Source organism: Aptenodytes forsteri, unplaced genomic scaffold (genome assembly GCF_000699145.1).
Source record: "Aptenodytes forsteri isolate BGI_AS27 unplaced genomic scaffold, ASM69914v1 Scaffold79, whole genome shotgun sequence".
Taxonomy (NCBI): Eukaryota; Metazoa; Chordata; class Aves; order Sphenisciformes; family Spheniscidae; genus Aptenodytes; species Aptenodytes forsteri.
Window position 1 is genome coordinate 1,734,295 of NW_008794776.1, and position 17,402 is coordinate 1,751,696.

A 17,402-nucleotide genomic window follows, 5' to 3' on the forward strand; every position below is an offset into this window, starting at 1 on the left:
GATTCATCTCTATAAAGAATTCTGAAACCCAAACAAAAGCCAGAAGGCATCTGGTAACAGCTGGTATCTTTCAATAGCCAAACCATCTGAGTTTGACATCCCTATTTTGGCAACAGCAAATGTATCATTTTGGCAAAACCAGACTCTCCCATCAGTAGACAAACAGCGTTTTGAACCTTTAAAGTCCACGATTTTTCCATCCTCTCCTATGCATAGTACTTTGAACGACTTATGTAGTAAACAGCAGCACCACTGTTAATTCTCTGATCACCTGGTACCAGGGCTCTGTTGATCATTATAAATTATTTCACGACCAAGTTTAAATGTATCTGTCAAATCAGAAATTGAACCTGCAGAGAGAAAGCAGTTTTTTTTCTAATGCAAGTCTTTGACATAAGCCTTGCTGGATCTGTGCCTACATATGCAGCCAAAAACATTAGCAAACAGACTAGCCCTACAGCACAGCCACCTGAGCACTGCGGGCTTCCCCCTACGTTCCAAAAACACTGCAGTCCACAGCTTTACCTCTACAGGTGAATAATCTGTCATTCTGGCCATGCACTAATGGGCTAATCAAAAGAGATTTTCAGCCTGTGGAATATAAAATGGGACTGCTCCACTCGAAAATCAGAGAGAGATGCGTCAACATCAGGCTCGAGCCTTCAGGTCCTAGCCACCACTTAGTATAAGAAGCATAACTGTTTTTCCAGATCATAAGAATTTTGGATCATCTACATGGAAGTTATGAATCAGGCATCAACGTTTATCAGAACCAAAAATTTTTCAAAATTTATTCCAATTATAGAGATTAAAGGTGTTTAATATTAAAAACTAATCACATTTTTATACCAAATTGAATATATAAATCTTCATGGGATTATTTTATTTCTCATTAGAGGTATATAAATACCTACACTTGATCTAGTAGTCTGGGCCCTCTTACAGTCAATGCAAAAATGGGCACTTCGAAGATGTAATTTATCTCCACTCTAAGATAGATACTAAAAATAGAAAGCTTTCTTTCTCCATTTAATTTTTATAACTTATTACTGAAGTACTGCCCGAGCACTAGTCATTTGTCATAGTCTCTCTGTGAGGGTGCTATAACTGGTCCTTTCTCTGCCTAGACCTACAGCAAATTTACCTTGACCTCCCACTTGCTTTTCTTATGAGTCATTTAACAGATCACCTGAACCCCATATACATCCGTGCTTACACCTTCATTTCACATGAAACAGTGCCTATAATAGCTGCTGACACCTGCCCTTTTTCAGGGGAGCTCTTTGAATAAAAGCAAGTTAAATAACTAAATTATCAGAGGTCCAGAATTAAGCCCAGGAAGTGAGAATCAATTTACTTTGACTTTCCTATTAAGTTATATGAAGATTAGTTAAAGGATTTTCTTTTTCTCCAGCCTCCATCTGCATCCTGTATAAGCGAAAGGATAGAATTGATGATATGCAGGTCACATCTATCTTCCTCTTTGATCCGGTTAATGAAATTGAGATTCATTGCAATTTTCTGCTTTCCATCATTTAAGGAATGCAGTTACTTTGAAGATTCCTTGAAGCTTACAATATTTTTCCTCATAACCAGATTCTATTTCTCCTGGATGTCTTATTTCTTTATCACTGCCAGTATAAATTGTTAATATAAATCTTCTGTCTAAAGCAATCTAGACTGACTGAGCTCCACAAATTTAAATTCCGTCCTGAATTTGTATAGCAACTTTTCTAGAAAAGTTTTTTGCTTTCTCTCTTACACTAGCATCATGTATTTCTACTTCTGGTGCAAGTGCTGGGGTAGTATTTAAACTATGACCTCACACATGCTAAAATGGCTAAAAAGGAGTCTTCATCAAGTTAATGGTTCTACTGGTAGGTCAGTACTGAAGCAGTTCAGTACACTACCCTTTCTCTACCAGAATGTGGAATCCACAATCATGTCGTGACTGTACACATGCACATGAGGAGAAAGATGCTTCTTTTCTCAAGAGTTAGTGACAAGAGCAAGATAACCAGGGCACATAACAGGAAATGCCAAAGTCCAAGGCTGCTGCTGGCCGATGTACAATCTGTGCAATTCCTCTGAAAAAGGCCTTCCTATCCAGCACATTCCCAGTTGCCTTTTTGCCCATGGACCTTCCTCTGCTCCATGGTCACATTCATAAGACACTCATGAATGCAGGAAGTAAGAAGCAGGTCAGGCTGACAAGATGCACTTAGCATATGACATCAATGAAACACAGCATGTCATGCTGTAAACAACAGAGAAACAGCTGTAGGCGAGAGAAAAGAATGAGGTTGAGTTAGCTTGTGAAAGTCTCACTTCCATTGTGACAGATTTGAGAGGTCTGCAAATAGGTTGTGAAGCCCTTGTTTGGACAGAGTTCTGGTATGTTAAAGGGAGCACCACACTATCTCTAAGTGATTTGCTGCCGAGCCTTGTACTGCCATTTCCTTCCTGGAGTAAGAGAACAATACAACCAGAGGAATCAGGGTACAATCTTTACACTGACCTTCCACCTCTTTACCTTCCGCAGAGCAGATCAGTGCACATTCTATTTTAATTCTGCATGAAAGCCATTAGTGCAAAGATTGGAATACATGAATAAAAATAAACAAACAAAAAAACCACAGCACGTCTCCTTTAAGTCTTTACCTTGCATGTTCCGCTGGCAAGCTTAGATAAGCACACTAGAGGGAAACTAAGAATACTCCAGATGGTAAAGGTTAATATTGCTGTGGTATGGCTTGTTTTTGCACAGTGATTAGGCTCGCTGCCAGCCTGATTCCTTCGATGTTTTAACTATCTGCAGCTTGAGTGATTACATTAATAAACTTCCAGTGCAGACAGCATGCTAAACTCTAGCCACTGTTCATGTAGGAAGAGAATGGAAGTCTTTAAATACACTTTCTCTTCTAAGTTCTAAATAAAAAGGCAAATCCTGGCCTGATTTTCTCAAGAAGAACCATTCCTTAGAAATTTCCGGCAATCTCTTGATTCTCAGCAGGATTTTTAAGACAAGGAGAATTCGCTATCAGCCAAAGAAAGACTTTTTTTAAATTTATTTTTAAGGTTGTAGCAGCAGATCTAACATTCCTATACATCACCCATCACAGATCTGCATAATTCAGATCCCAGTCATAGTAACCCTACTAATTACAGTTTGAAGACTTTAAGGCCAAAAGCATACACCTGCACTATTCAAGCTAAGAGAATAAGTCATCAGCAATGATTTAGAATCAGAGACGAATTTAGCTCATCATAGGTCAGTCCAGAAATCTTCAGGTCAACTCCAACATAAACAGAACCCTAAGTGATCAGATTGAGTTGCACACAATCCCAAGTATATCTTACAAACTAGTACATTATCAGATAAGGATGGGGAGCAGTTGAATCCTGTTATGTAACAAACAAATAAGAGTATCTTCACATTTGGATAACAGGCAAAAATGTTTGCCAGCAACACAAAGGGAGAATTTTAAGCGATGTATTACAAGCCACATTGCTTCACCAATCTCTCTGAACCGACAACAATGAATACCTCTTTCAGCAACTGTAATAAATGCAGTTTACTTTTCTGCAACAGGAACAACTCCCTGCTAGCCCTAAATCTTGACTTCTACCTCTATTGTATCCAGAAAGGACATGCAAGGAGTATTTGCAGAGTGAGTCAGACATAGTTACTATCTTCCTGTAGGGAACTACAAGCACCTGTTAAGCAGTCAATAAAAGTATCTGTGTCTTTTTCACAAAATGTTGTTTCATCACTTCACCCTCCATGACTACTAGTTGTATACAGCAGTATACAACTGCTGTGTTTGTTTGTTTGTTTGTTTTGTTTTAATTTCTGCATCAGGAAATGACTGAAAACTGAAAAAGTTTCATATATATTTTACAGAAATCTACACATTTACTGGTAAGTTTACTCAGTGGAGCAGGGCTACGGTGTGGGCAGAACATCCAGGTTTCATTCTCAGCTCTGTCACTGACTCCTTGCAGAAACTTGGGGAAATCATGTGCCCTTCTAAACAAAATGGGGATAATAATCATTCTTACCAAACAGATGTGCAGTAAGACTTTGTAATCAATGTCTGTAAGGGCTTCGAAATCCCAAGATGAAAAACAAAGTGCATCATATGAATCCATAAAACGTACAATAATGTTATCTATGGAATAATGCATTTAACACTTCTTAGCCATTAATACTGTGCTTGTAAAAGGCAAACTACTGCCATCCGTTTCTGAACAGACTCGCATACACAGAGCCAGAAGCCAATAAAAGCTAGGGACTCTGTGCCTCCTAACCTTCTTTCACCTCACTGAGGTGGAATCATTTAAACACTACCAGTATCAAACAAAATTGCCTGGAGACAAACATGCAGGTCATGTACAAAAACAACCCTACGACTAAAAACAAATAAGCCTGTTTTCTGTATGCTTAATGATTTGCAACCTGGTCTTCAGGTTGGGCTCCAGCGGAACTGCTCTGCAATCCTTCTAAAGACAGAAAAGGTGGAAAGGGCAGCAATAATCCACGATGACCAGTCCAGGTAACAAACATAAATCTAAAAGAGTACAAAGTAATGGCAAAAAGTAGACCATCTTTAACACAGAAAGCTTACCATAAATGTAGCCATTTATTAGCATGACCTTCTCTTCTATCTTTATGGAGAAAAACTGAGTATCTATTAATAACTTATTCTACTTGAAGCAGATGCATGAGAGGCTGTCACCCTAAATTGTCTTCAATTTTGTGCCTGCTCTCTCTCCTCCCTTCATGTGACTGTGGCATGTATGTTTATTTGGAGACACATGTTATTTGCTCGTTATTTTAACTTTAATGAAGTTTTGCTTCAATCAGTTTTGCTACAAGAGATGTAACTTCAATTTTCTCTTCATAGCTGAATCAAAGAAAGTCGACATTATATGCTACGCAGTTTAAAAGAGCATTTTGTGCTGGAGGTTTCTTCAACCTCTTTGTTCTAGAATCAGGCCCAGATCCCTTCTAAAACGGAGAATTCACATGTATCAACTGACTGAAAGAAGGTCTCCCTCAACTCTTGCTTACTCGAATCAAAGGATCAAAACCACTACTGCCCTTAACATCGACCTAACCACCTCTCCAGCTGATCACTTTCCTGAAAGCATCCTCGGAACATCCTGAAGTTTTTTCAAGGAAGTGGAAATCAAGCCACGTGTTATTATGAGAAGCTGGCAAGTATGTACGCACGCATTTTGGAATGCATGCACTGGGTGCCCGTGCCCAGGTGCTGGCAGCAGGGCTGCAGAGGCCTCTGTGAGGAGAGGCTGGGGCTGCCTCATGCTGGACACAACCCACCACAATGATGAAAAAGCAGAGACAAAAAAACTTCATGCATCAACTCATCAGGAGTTCTGCTTATGTGGGCCTCCAAGAACTGGCCTGAATTTAAGACGCAGCCGACGGGTAAGCCATACAGGTCAGAGCACAACCTCTACTACCCTTGTTGCTAGCCTTCCAGAAAAAGGAACTGCGTGAGCTTAAGGTATGTGGAGAGATGCACCAAGCAGTTATTCATTGCCTTTTGTGCAGAGACTGCTGATGCCTTGCATTTGATTGGCATGAAGACAAATCATGTTTTAAATTACCCTTACATGGCTATTAGTGAGTTCTATCAACTGTTAGGTTCTTTAAATCACTTCCCCATCTCTTCAATTTAATAACACGTTCCCCTCTGGGTTTGCTGTTAAGGTGTTAAATTTGCCTGGATACTTTTCCCCCCCATCTTCATGACTGGCTTTCATTTGGCATAAACCCTGAGCAGGTATTCTTGAGAAAGTATAAATAATAACCCAATATATTTGACCCCACAGGAATAACAATTTGAAATAAGAATCTGCTTTTCCCAGGAACACCTTTGGGAAAACTCTAAAAATGAACAGCAGAACTATTCACAATACAGCAAATACTACAGCAGTGAGAGATTAGGAAAAACCTAGGGCTTCCAGAGCAGATACATCTTTTAGTCAGGAACTTTGCATTTTAAAATATTCAGTCACCTACACTGAGAAAAATACCACAGGCACCATGTAAAGACTGCAAAAGTAAAAGGGGTTTTCATACATAAATAGCATTCATGTAGCACTTTGAAGAAAGGGTTCATTGAGAATTACTGAATTCAGACAGCGAACAAGTCCATGAAGCACTTAGATAAGGTAAAAACAGAAGCTAGGTTAAACCTTAGACAGACAGATGCTACTGACCAATTACACTAAAAATGAACAGCTTTATTACATTTTTGAACACTTCTGTCATCTTAACAATCTTTTGGTGTTTAAATTGGAGCACTAAGCGCTAAGTATATGCTTAACTTCAAAAATTCTAAGAGGCAGAATCAGTGATGAAATCAGACTATTACCTAGTTGTTTTGTCACTATTAGACTACAAAGAATAAGCTCTTTTAGTGTTCTTTCATAACATAAGCTGTCCAAATTCCTGGTTTATTCATATGGCCCTTTCTTTTTGCTTGTTCCAGTTCATCTTTCTTGGACATAAACCCTATACTGACACAAAAAGGTAGAGCTTTAAAATGTATTTTAAGTATTTCACAGTATACGTAAGTAATATCATTTATTCGTGATGGAAATAACGTGGCTCATTTCTTACATTTCTCTCCTTCCCTTTTGAATGTGTATGGTAATTTTAAGAGACATGCAACACAGAGAGTAGGATGTTGTGATAATTCCCCTGAAGTATTTACTTGATGTTTGTATTATTTATGTAATAGTCTATTATCAATCCAATAATGATGGATAGTGATAGTTAAATGTTCCTGTGGGACTTCACAGGCCTCCTTCCATAAAGTAGGTTTGATGGGACTATAAAAATCCAAATGTATTTCTTCCCATGCACACTTGTACTGGATTACAACAGCGGGAGTCATGCACGTGAGAAAAGATTTACCACTTATCTGAAAAAGATATACTGCACTGACCCATTATGAAATAAAACCTTTTCAGCCCTGAAGTTATTCCAATAAATTAAGAAATTCTGATGATAGGAACAACATGGACCTTTAAAAGCACTGCAGCTCACAGGCATGCATTATTCTTCCTAGTTAATGCCAGCAATTATACTTTTAATGAATGTTGCAGATAATAAAAACAAAATAGTGCTACATGCCTCAAATCTGTATTTTTCTAAGAGTCATGATTGCTATGAAAATTCTGTCCTCTTGGCAATTATTACACACCACAAACAAAAGATCATTTTTATCCTCAAGGCAGGTTTGATGTCAAGGACAGTCCCATTTTGCTTACTTGTGAATTTTAGTTTTGAAGGGGCCGTAGTCCACAAATGATAAGCTTACAAAAAGCTAAATTGTAGTATATTACTGAGGACAAAGACAGGACCAATGACAAGGAATTAAGGAGGATACTGTCATTCATCAGTATTTGATAAAGAGCATTTCTGAACTCAGTATTAAATCGACCAAGCTATCACATATATGAAACGATTGTAATATGCAAGTCTGGACAGACACCAGGAGAACCTCTTCATACATATGGAAAATAAATGGATGTTACTTGTAATTCTGTAGGTTTATCATAAAGATTTCTTATTTATCTCACTTACTTATTTTCCACTCTGCCTTCTCTCTGTGGTTTTTTTTTTAAGCCTCTCCACTTCTTCCTTCCTCATTGAATTGTCTGGGAAATCCTACAGCATCTGATCTAACTCCTACAAAGAACTAGTACACAGAGGTACAAAGCAGCCAAACAAAGCTGGTTCAAACCCAAAAAGAATACCAGTACAAGTGAATGCTTTGCTCCAGACACCTTTCCTTGTGTACAAAAGACCTCTCTCCTTTGCAGAATAAAATGCATATATTATTAATAATTCCTCCTAAGGGGTTGCATGACATTTCTCTTTCAAACAGTAATTTCTTGTAGGTGAGGAAACTAAAAACTAACCATGGCCTTATAACCTCTCCAGAACCACAAATCCACTACCTCCAGCTCCTGAAAGAAAGTAAATTGAAAAATTAATCTCTGATTTTGGTTTTCCCTTATTGTGGCTAAATAATTTCTCCCATTTTTAAAAAAAAATCCACAAACTCTGTTCAAACAGTAATGTACATCAAGATTCTTTTCTAAAAATCATTCTTTGGGATTGTAAGAAAAAGGGATAGAAACGGCCATACTAGATCAGGTTCCAGACCCATGCAGCCCAGGCAAAATCGGGTATCAGATGCTTCAGAATAAGGCACAAGAAAACCACAGTAAATTCCTGTAGTACAATCTCTAGTCTCCTACAGGGCCTGGAATAATATATGATAAATACTAACAAAACACCAAAGCACACAGGACTTAACATCCCCTCCAATTCAACTACAGTCCAGTTCCATCCACACAGTACAGTATGTAACTCAGTCACGTTAGGGAAAATTTCCTGTTACTTAGTTACAGGAAATCAGAGCTGAGAAAATATCCTTCTCAATAGCAGCACAGTCTCTTAAATGCTACCAAATAAAATGACATTAAAAATCAACAATATTGTTTGTCTAAATGTGCTGGTAACTTTTTACCTAAGAGACCAAATCTTAGTTACACAAACCAGAACATAGGGAGAGGGGAAAGAAGACAGAAATTGGCTAAAAAGTCAGGTAAGGGGGAAGGAGAAGGAGGCTTCTCCTTTGTGCTCCCTCAAATGCTGCATCACTCTGCTGTGTCCAACTGTATATTCGGACTGACAGCTCTTTGAAAAGTGTTCAGTGCCTCGTTCAATGAGGCCAATGCTCAGGACCTGGCCAGCAGCTCTTCCTCCAGATCAGAAATAGGAAATGCTTCAGTTGTTCAGTGTCACTTTTAGCGTCACACACTTGTTGCATCAATGTTGACAGTTATGTTTAATGAAATGTGGGTATTTATTTATTTACAGTACACAAATATTATGTTTACAGTAACGTTTACTGCTCTGTGCTCAGAGCAGTTTTTCACAAAGGATCAATAAAACCACCTGAGCCACGTAGACACAAGTGTGTTACATCATTGGTGTCAGCAGCACAATGACCTCATTCACTATTTGATTCTTTTAGCTCTTATCATCATAGACAGCTTTTCTTCCTGTCTTGTTCTGTTTTCTAAATTGTTCTGTCTTATTTTAAGACAATTTCCATGATTCATATATCAAGAAAAAATTATGTATTTACAAAACTTCTATCAATAGATCACAGAAATACGAGCAGCTTGGAGCTCTTTATACTTCATTTCCTTTTAACAGTATTTACTGAAATTAAACAGAAATTTTCCAAAAGGAAAGCTAGAAAGGTTGCAAGCTAAGCATAAGGTTTATGGTTTATGATAGTTAGTTCCTATCAGTATCAAAGCTGGCAAAACTCTCATTTGCATCTAACAGCTGGGATCAATACCTACAAAGAAGTCAATGAGCAGGGTAGCTTTACTCTGGCTGCGTGAGACACTTCACCTTTTGGAACTATAAAAAAAAAGGCGTGACCTACCACCATTGTAGGAAATAAGCTTAAGTCCATTTGAGCCATCAGAGCTATGACAGTTGGTATGACATGAAGGATCTGCCCTTCCTTCCAAATCCCCTCTCCTTTATAAACATCCTGTTTATACAGGATGTTACTCTAAAGTTTATAAAATCCATGCTTGTTTTTCCTCCCTGGTAGAAATCCTCAAGAAAAGACAGTCATAGCTGCTGCTGCCTAGCACTCATCACCGGCAAGGTACCGCAGAGCACAGCCAGTTCAGGTAAGACAGACGTTGGATTATTGCTGATAGTGCAGGAAAAGATCTTCTCCTATTGTAAGTTTTCATGTTTCATACCTTCATTTGTTTGGGTCAGCCACTTGTTGCATCCTGAAACAATTCAGGATGGAGCTTGCAGGGTGACAGCTCTCTTCCCACTCTATGACTGTAAAGCACATAAACTGGAAGAGGTCCAGATCCTGAAGAGCTCATCTATGCACGTTATTAACAGAAACAAATGCCTTAATGACAGGTTTCCTTTAAAACACAAAAGCATTAGCTGTACCCATCTGCCCTACCAGACAAACACAGAACTGCTTTACAGTTGCTGCTTTGTTCTCATCCTAATTCATCCAGCAGCCAACAACCATGATAACACAGCAGCGTTAACTGTACCCACTTAATCTTAAAATAAGCCAAAGCTACCGAATCGCAGGGACTGTATGGTACATACATTTGTATAGATGATTTAAGACTGCTGAGCAACAGAGACCCCTTCCAGCAATGAAACATTTGTAGTTTCAGTACACCCAATAGGTAAGCAGGCAGCCATTAGGAGAACAGACAAACTGACAATAGACACCATGATTTATGAGAGTAGTCATTTAAAAAAAAAAAAAATTAATACACTCACAAACTCTTTACTATGAGTAGCACATAGGCAAACAATTAATTTAAAGTGAAACAAAAGAAAGCCTGTTTTTAGAAGATCAATACTTCCCCCTCCTCCCTTCTTATACAACATTTAATTAGGAGAAGCAACGCAATGCGTAACATGTTGGACAGGACTCTGCAAACAATATCCATAGAATTGCATCGACCCTGCAGAATGATCTTGGGCAAAGAAACCTGAAGCACACTGAAAATTTCTCATCTGCAAAATGGATAGAATGATATCAACCATCATTCTTAAGCACTTTGTAAATAGCTTTTACTGAAAATTGCTGTTACAAACTAAGGGCTACTCTAGAACAAAATACAGGTTCACACAATCACAGATTTCAATAAGAAATTATAAACTTGAAAATCTGACTTCATTAAAAAAAAAGAACAAACAACAAACACCCAAAATTTCATCTAGTTGTTCCTAGTTTCTAACCACAACTTTTATTGCAAGGCTACGGCAGCTCATTGCTACTGAGCCTTCCCAGCAGATAAAGAAAATGAGGCAGAAAGATCTCCTGTGATTTTCTTGAGAACACACAGCATGTCAAATGTCAGAGCCACAAACAAGATGCAGCCTCCAAGGCCCATATCCTGGCCAGGAAACCAAAATGAGACTTACTTTCTTCAGGGCACAGAGCTGGTCCATCAACAATGGAGCACTTAAGCTGCACTGGATAGTGTATAAACATGTTTTAGGCAACAAAAACGTGAAACTGTATGTGAAGTAGGACCAAAAGATGGTGCTAGTTCAGAAAAAGCGAGAGGAGCTGTTATTCTATGAGTGGATACATTGCTGTCACTTATAAAAGTGCTCCTTTTGCAAAACAGCAACCTAATGAATTACCATGCATTAAAAATTGATCATCCCTACATAGCATTTTTTTAAACTTCTGTATTGATTTATGTTTTCATTTTGCATAATGCACCAGAGCCCAATTAAGATCCGTAGGAGGTGAAGGGGTGGGGGGACAAGACTGAGAGGTTTTCCATGTTTGTTCTGTACTCTGGTCACTTCAAAACTAAAACGAACGAACCCATCAGGAAAACAGAAGGGATCCTAGCATACTGCATTTAGTATTCCTTTGATCATTACCTGGCATGTCAGAGTGTTTAAATCTAACCCCTCCCCTCTTCTACCCTGCAGGAAAGGCAGACAGTGCAGACTGCAAAGCATTTCAGGGAAATAAGACAATTGGCCTGACAACTGAGGGCACAAATCTTGTGCCAGAACAAACCATCCACAAGATTTCTACAGTCATTGTACATAAAAAAACCTGATCAGACTGTTGGCTTCAGACAGAGCCTTATGTCAGGCCCAGTATGACACAAGCACATTTTCCCAAACTACTTAAAGGTTATGTAATAGAGATCTGCAGAGCATTAGCAGTCACATGACACGTCCCACTAAGATTTCAAACTGCCACCTACAAAATTTAATTAGCAAGCAGTAAACAAGAGAGAAAGGAAGAAATATACTCCTGGAATTGACAGAGAATATTCCTAATGTTCTAAACTGTGTGCAGAATTGGGGGCAGGGAAGTGGGGAGAACAGAAATGAGGATTTAACAAATAGGTAAAACTGTGACTGTCGCAGAAGAGGGAAAATGCAGTAAACGGGACAGATTCAACCACATATTGCTTGTTATAGTGACAACTGTGAGCTTCATCCAGCTGAATTCTAAGCACCATCAACTCTATCCCTCTTCAGCAAAGAGTTTAGCCAGTACACTCCCAGAGATTCTGTGCTGAGCTATCCCTCCTGGTGTAAGCTAGCGCAGATCTATAAAAGTCCCTGCTGATTAATATCAGAGAATATTTTTAAGCGAGTTGGACAATGTACTTACTAAAGATGCACTTTCCATGTCGGTGAAAAGGCACCACAATGTTCCATAGAGAAGTAACAAATAATATTTTTCAACTGTATAAATAGGAGGTACAGAAATATTCAGCAGGAGCTGAAATGGTGAAGCCACAGAATAAATTCATGATTCTGGAGGAATTTAGTCTCAATTTAGGATTTTTCTAAGCCAACCCTAAACAAATTAACCTGGCTCAAAAAGGGCTTATTTTCCTTCCAAAATTGGCAAGAGGGGATATTATTGTCATTTTTTTTCCCCACACATCCAGTGTAAAAACTTAATTGAAGCTGTCTATAAAAATTATTTATGCTCTTCAGCAAAAAAAAAACCAAAAAAAAAACCCAAACCCCAAACAGTCTAGTCCCAGTGGAGGTGGAGCATGGAAGGAAAGGGGTGCATATGCTGACTGCCCATCAGCCCACTGTGCTCAGATCAGGCCTTAAGGAAGGTGTCACACTGAAGAGCTTGCTACAGGACGATCTTTAAAGAAAAAATGGAAGATAGTTTCTAATTGTCTTTAGATGAGAACAGAGAAGAGAGACTGTGCCATACTATTACCTTTGCAATGCCTTCCCCTTGATTCTTCACAGTAATATCGTGCACCACTGTTGCTTGCTAATCAACATCAAACATTTGGCATAGTAATACTTATTGCCTTAGAAACCAAGTGTTATACTGTTTGTGACACAGAAAATATAAAACTTTATGACAATTAAAAAAAAATAAAAAATCAGACGTACAGTCCCACTTCTTCTGTCCTGACTTTTGCACTGTAAATGTTTCTACCAAACCACTGCCACCATCAGGGAAACTAGGCTCTGCACTCCAAACTGAACATACCCGTGAGCACAATAGAAAGTTTAGCAAATCAAATGTTATTCCAAAAAGCTCGGAATCAACTCAGATTCTTCTGACACTTGGCAATATTTTTCTATAGATCAACAACATAGAATGCAGACTGTCAAGTGATTTATAAGTAGCATCTAGAAGCCTCCACTGGGATTTAGCATCCCGATGGGAGAAAACAGTCTTTGGTCTGAAGATCTCATTTTCTAAGCAGATAAAATAAGTAGAATGTAGTGGAGAGTGTTCATTATTATTCCCATTTACAGAAAGAGAACAGAGCCCAAGAGATACTAAGTGCTTTGCCCAGGGCCATTCACAGAATCTGTGGCAGAGCTGGAAGCCACACTGATTTCCTTCTCAAGTGCCACGTCACAAGCACAAGCCAAAGTGTTGAGCCACAAGCCTGTAAGACACTCCAATTTCCTCACCCAAATGCCAACCACAGGTGGCTTTACAATCATATTTTACAGAATGAACATGATTCCAACATGTTATTTAACAGGATGGTTACAGTTAGCAAAGATTAGCAAAGAAACCCGCAATGACCACATTCAAACTTCAGTGTCAATCAGCTGCTCCAGAGGATCATTAACTGTTCTCCCAGGGTAATGCTATCGCTGCCATTTCCCAAGAGCCCACTCTGTGCAAATAAGCCTGACAGAAGCCCTCTTTTTCACTAGTGAACAGAAACTAGTTTCATGACATGTTGCTTTGAAGAAGCTGCATTTTTCTAGCACTGTGGCTACATTCCAATTCTATTTTTAATTATGATATTGGTATATATTTTTCAATTCTAACGGCAATGAGTAAACGCTACTGTCAGCAATGCTTCATGACAATTCTCATCTGTGGTGGACAGTCAGCTCAGAACATCAACAGTCAGCTACCCTGACATATTTTGTAGTAGCGACAAGGGCCTATAAGAATTTAAATTAAATGAAAAACAGCCTTGACTCTCAAACCATACTTCATTCAACATAAATATTGAAAGGGCAGGACAGTGATGCATGACCAACTAGTTTCTTATTTCAGAATAAAGTCACGTGATTTTGGACATTTAATTTTGATATGTGGTGGGGCATTTGACACACATAAAGGAAAACTCCTTATATCAGAGAATATTAATTATCCAGTGATCGCAGGCATCTTATTTCTACTCCTGGCAATCCAGAAAGGCTCGGACTTTTGTAATAAGCTATTACCAGAATGAACACTGTTGTGCTTATACATTAATTTCATACTTAGTATCATACACCTATCTGAACTACAATGAGTATGCACATCTAACACATATCTAAAATAGAATGAGCTGACATTCAAAGAGATACATATTTTGTATATATGCAAAAGTACATACCTAGCTTGTATCAGTACGAGATTGGCCACATAGAGAGATGCTTAACATTTCTGAGCTTGTAATTGTCAGTTAACTAAAGTAGCATGTATCAGCTATTCAGATCATTTTCATGCAGAAATCTGTGGCACTGCACTGTCCCATATTTTGTTCCATCTCACTTGTCCTACCCCTAAAAACCATGTGCCATTTTAAAGCTGATATTAGTATATTGGTATATATTTTTGATATTGGTATATATTTTTCAGTTCTAACGGCAATGAGTAAACGCTACTGTCAGCAATGCTTCATGATTGCTTATAATTCTAGAAAATTCAACACATTAAATTTCTCAAAAAGGTGCTCCGGGTACACCCAAATATATAAAGTTGTATGTAATAACACTGCACCTCTGTTCACTGCCTCTAGTATACAGCCATGCTGTATGTTAGTGGGCTAAAACCCATCCAGATATCTAGCTACGAAAAATCAGGGTTGCCCTCCAGTCTGCAGGCAGCATGACGTCAGTTAACTAAAGTAGCATGTATCAGCTATTCAGATCATTTTCATGCAGAAATCTGTGGCACTGCACTGTCCCATATTTTGTTCCATCTCACTTGTCCTACCCCTAAAAACCATGTGCCATTTTAAAGCTGTAATTTGCTTATAATTCTAGAAAATTCAACACATTAAATTTCTCAAAAAGGTGCTCCGGGTACACCCAAATATATAAAGTTGTATGTAATAACACTGCACCTCTGTTCACTGCCTCTAGTATACAGCCATGCTGTATGTTAGTGGGCTAAAACCCATCCAGATATCTAGCTACGAAAAATCAGGGTTGCCCTCCAGTCTGCAGGCAGCATGACCACTTCACTAGTTTCATTTAGAGTAGGTCTTTTTCCTATTAAAAAGAAAGCAGTATGCACAAAGCCACTGTTCAGGACCACCAGATCTCTTTAACAAAAATAACAGTCACCTAAAAAAGATCCAACACCCTCCTTTAAGGTACTAGACCTAATGCACATGTATTTCAAAGGATGTCTACAGTGGTGAATCCTGGCTGACATCTGTGAGATTTGATCTGAATTGCCTTCCTCATTTGTCAGCTGGGTAGACTTGAAAGCCCTCCTCTAATAAAAATGGAACACCTCCTGATCAACAAAGCTGAAATATAAAGTGACTACAGTAACTTTCATATCAGTTCATGTACACTGCTATTTTTTATTGTATTGAATTTATGGAGATGCTTTAATTTCCACTGTACCACTTGGTCTGTTTTAATATTTCATGCTGTTTTCTTAAGGCAGCTCTTCTATCTTGCTAAGCAATAGTCCTTATTTGTATTTTGATGATGGCAATCATAGTATTCTTTCCCTGTCTCAGCATACGTGGTGCAATTCTTAATGTTAAGATCAATGGCTTTGATTTTAAGTATTTCTTCAAAACAGATCCAATCACTTAAGGAGCAGACTCTGTATTTACTGGATGCAGTGACAAGACTCATTAATAAGTTATTCTGCTGAGTTATTTTATATATAAACTCTGCATCACTACCTGCACTGGACAAAAAAGCCCAGTCAGTGTTTTACCACTAAAATAATAGACAGCAGTAGCTTAAAAAGCAAAACCAAAGCCTTCATATGCACTTACATTTTCCTCAGTTAAAACTGTATTAAGACCATGTACAACTGTAATGTCGACCACCACATCACTCTTGGAAAGGCATACCTTCTCTGCCCAACGCTATAGGCAGTAGCCAATTTTGAAAAGAGGTTAATAAAAAAACCTGCAGTATCCCCTATAATACTGAGTACAGCATACTGGTACGTGCTAACTAATTAACTGGTATTTATACGCATATGCTATAATAAAATGTTATTATTCTGTTCTACATACTCATATACATAACTTCCCACAAATACTGCTATGTATAGTGTGTCCATATATATATAGCTGCAGAAGATCTCTCTCTTCTACCAAAAACGGATGAGATATTTACTTGCAATTGGTCTAATTTAGCATTAGATGCCAGACAAATACCGCAAATAATTTCGTTAACAATATCTGTATGGAAGAGTAGTCACATTGATGACTTTGCCATGACATGACAATATACATCTGCAAAGCAAACAGATACTGCGAATATGCACCATGCTTGGGGGCTTGGCGGGGGGAGCTGCTAGCCAGTATAATTACTAACTTTGCCTACAGACACTAATACAGAAAAGAAACATGGCACCACCAAACCTGTATTTATTTTACTGGAAACCTTAAAAGTGACTGGAAAACGACATCAGATTAAACATCAATAGGAGGGAGGATGGAATAATCTAGCAAGAGTTTAATCCCTTTACCTAGTGCTCATGCACGATCCTAACACATTTTATTATTCTAAGCAGCATCTAGAAGAAAAGATCCAGTGAAGGGCATCGTCAAATTGCAGCAGAATAATAAAGTTTGTCTGCCTCCAATAAGAGTTACTGCTGCATTACTGCTAACTAAAAACAGGATTCTCCCACACACACCCCCCTACAAATCTTCAGCCCTCCCACCCTCATTTGGCCTGTAAAGCATTTAACAGAAATAGCTATTTTTAGAAAGGGCGAAATCTCAGCATACCTTCAAATCAAGTGCTTCCGATGTTCAGCAAGATCATTGCCGAGAGAGAACTGCAGTCTACTGTGTCAAATTACAACCTTGTAGAGAAAGGCGGCAGCGTCGGCAGCAGCAGCATTGGTGTGTTTGCACTGCTAGTATTCAGGCTAGAAATGATTCATTAGTTGTCTGCAGGGAGGCAGGGTGAAAAAGAGAGAGCAAGCATCATCGGCCATGCAGCAGTTGCCAGAGCCTATGAAACAGCAGTGCTCGCACACACATACGCACACAAAGATGGCTTTCCCTATTTGCCAGTTTCTCTTTCACATAGTATTAACCCC

At 38.6% G+C, this 17,402-nt stretch overlaps 1 protein-coding gene across 1 annotated transcript in view; it reads right to left on the reverse strand.

Annotated features, from left to right (window-relative positions):
• The window catches only part of RIMBP2 (RIMS binding protein 2), a 150,835-nt gene extending 133,659 nt beyond the window's left edge, over positions 1 to 17,176 (reverse strand). The window contains exon 1 of the mRNA XM_009274322.1: positions 17,086 to 17,176. The gene's annotated coding sequence lies outside the window, so the exon portion shown is untranslated. The remainder of the gene's footprint in view (positions 1 to 17,085) is intronic.
• Between the last annotated feature and the right edge of the window lie 226 nt (positions 17,177 to 17,402).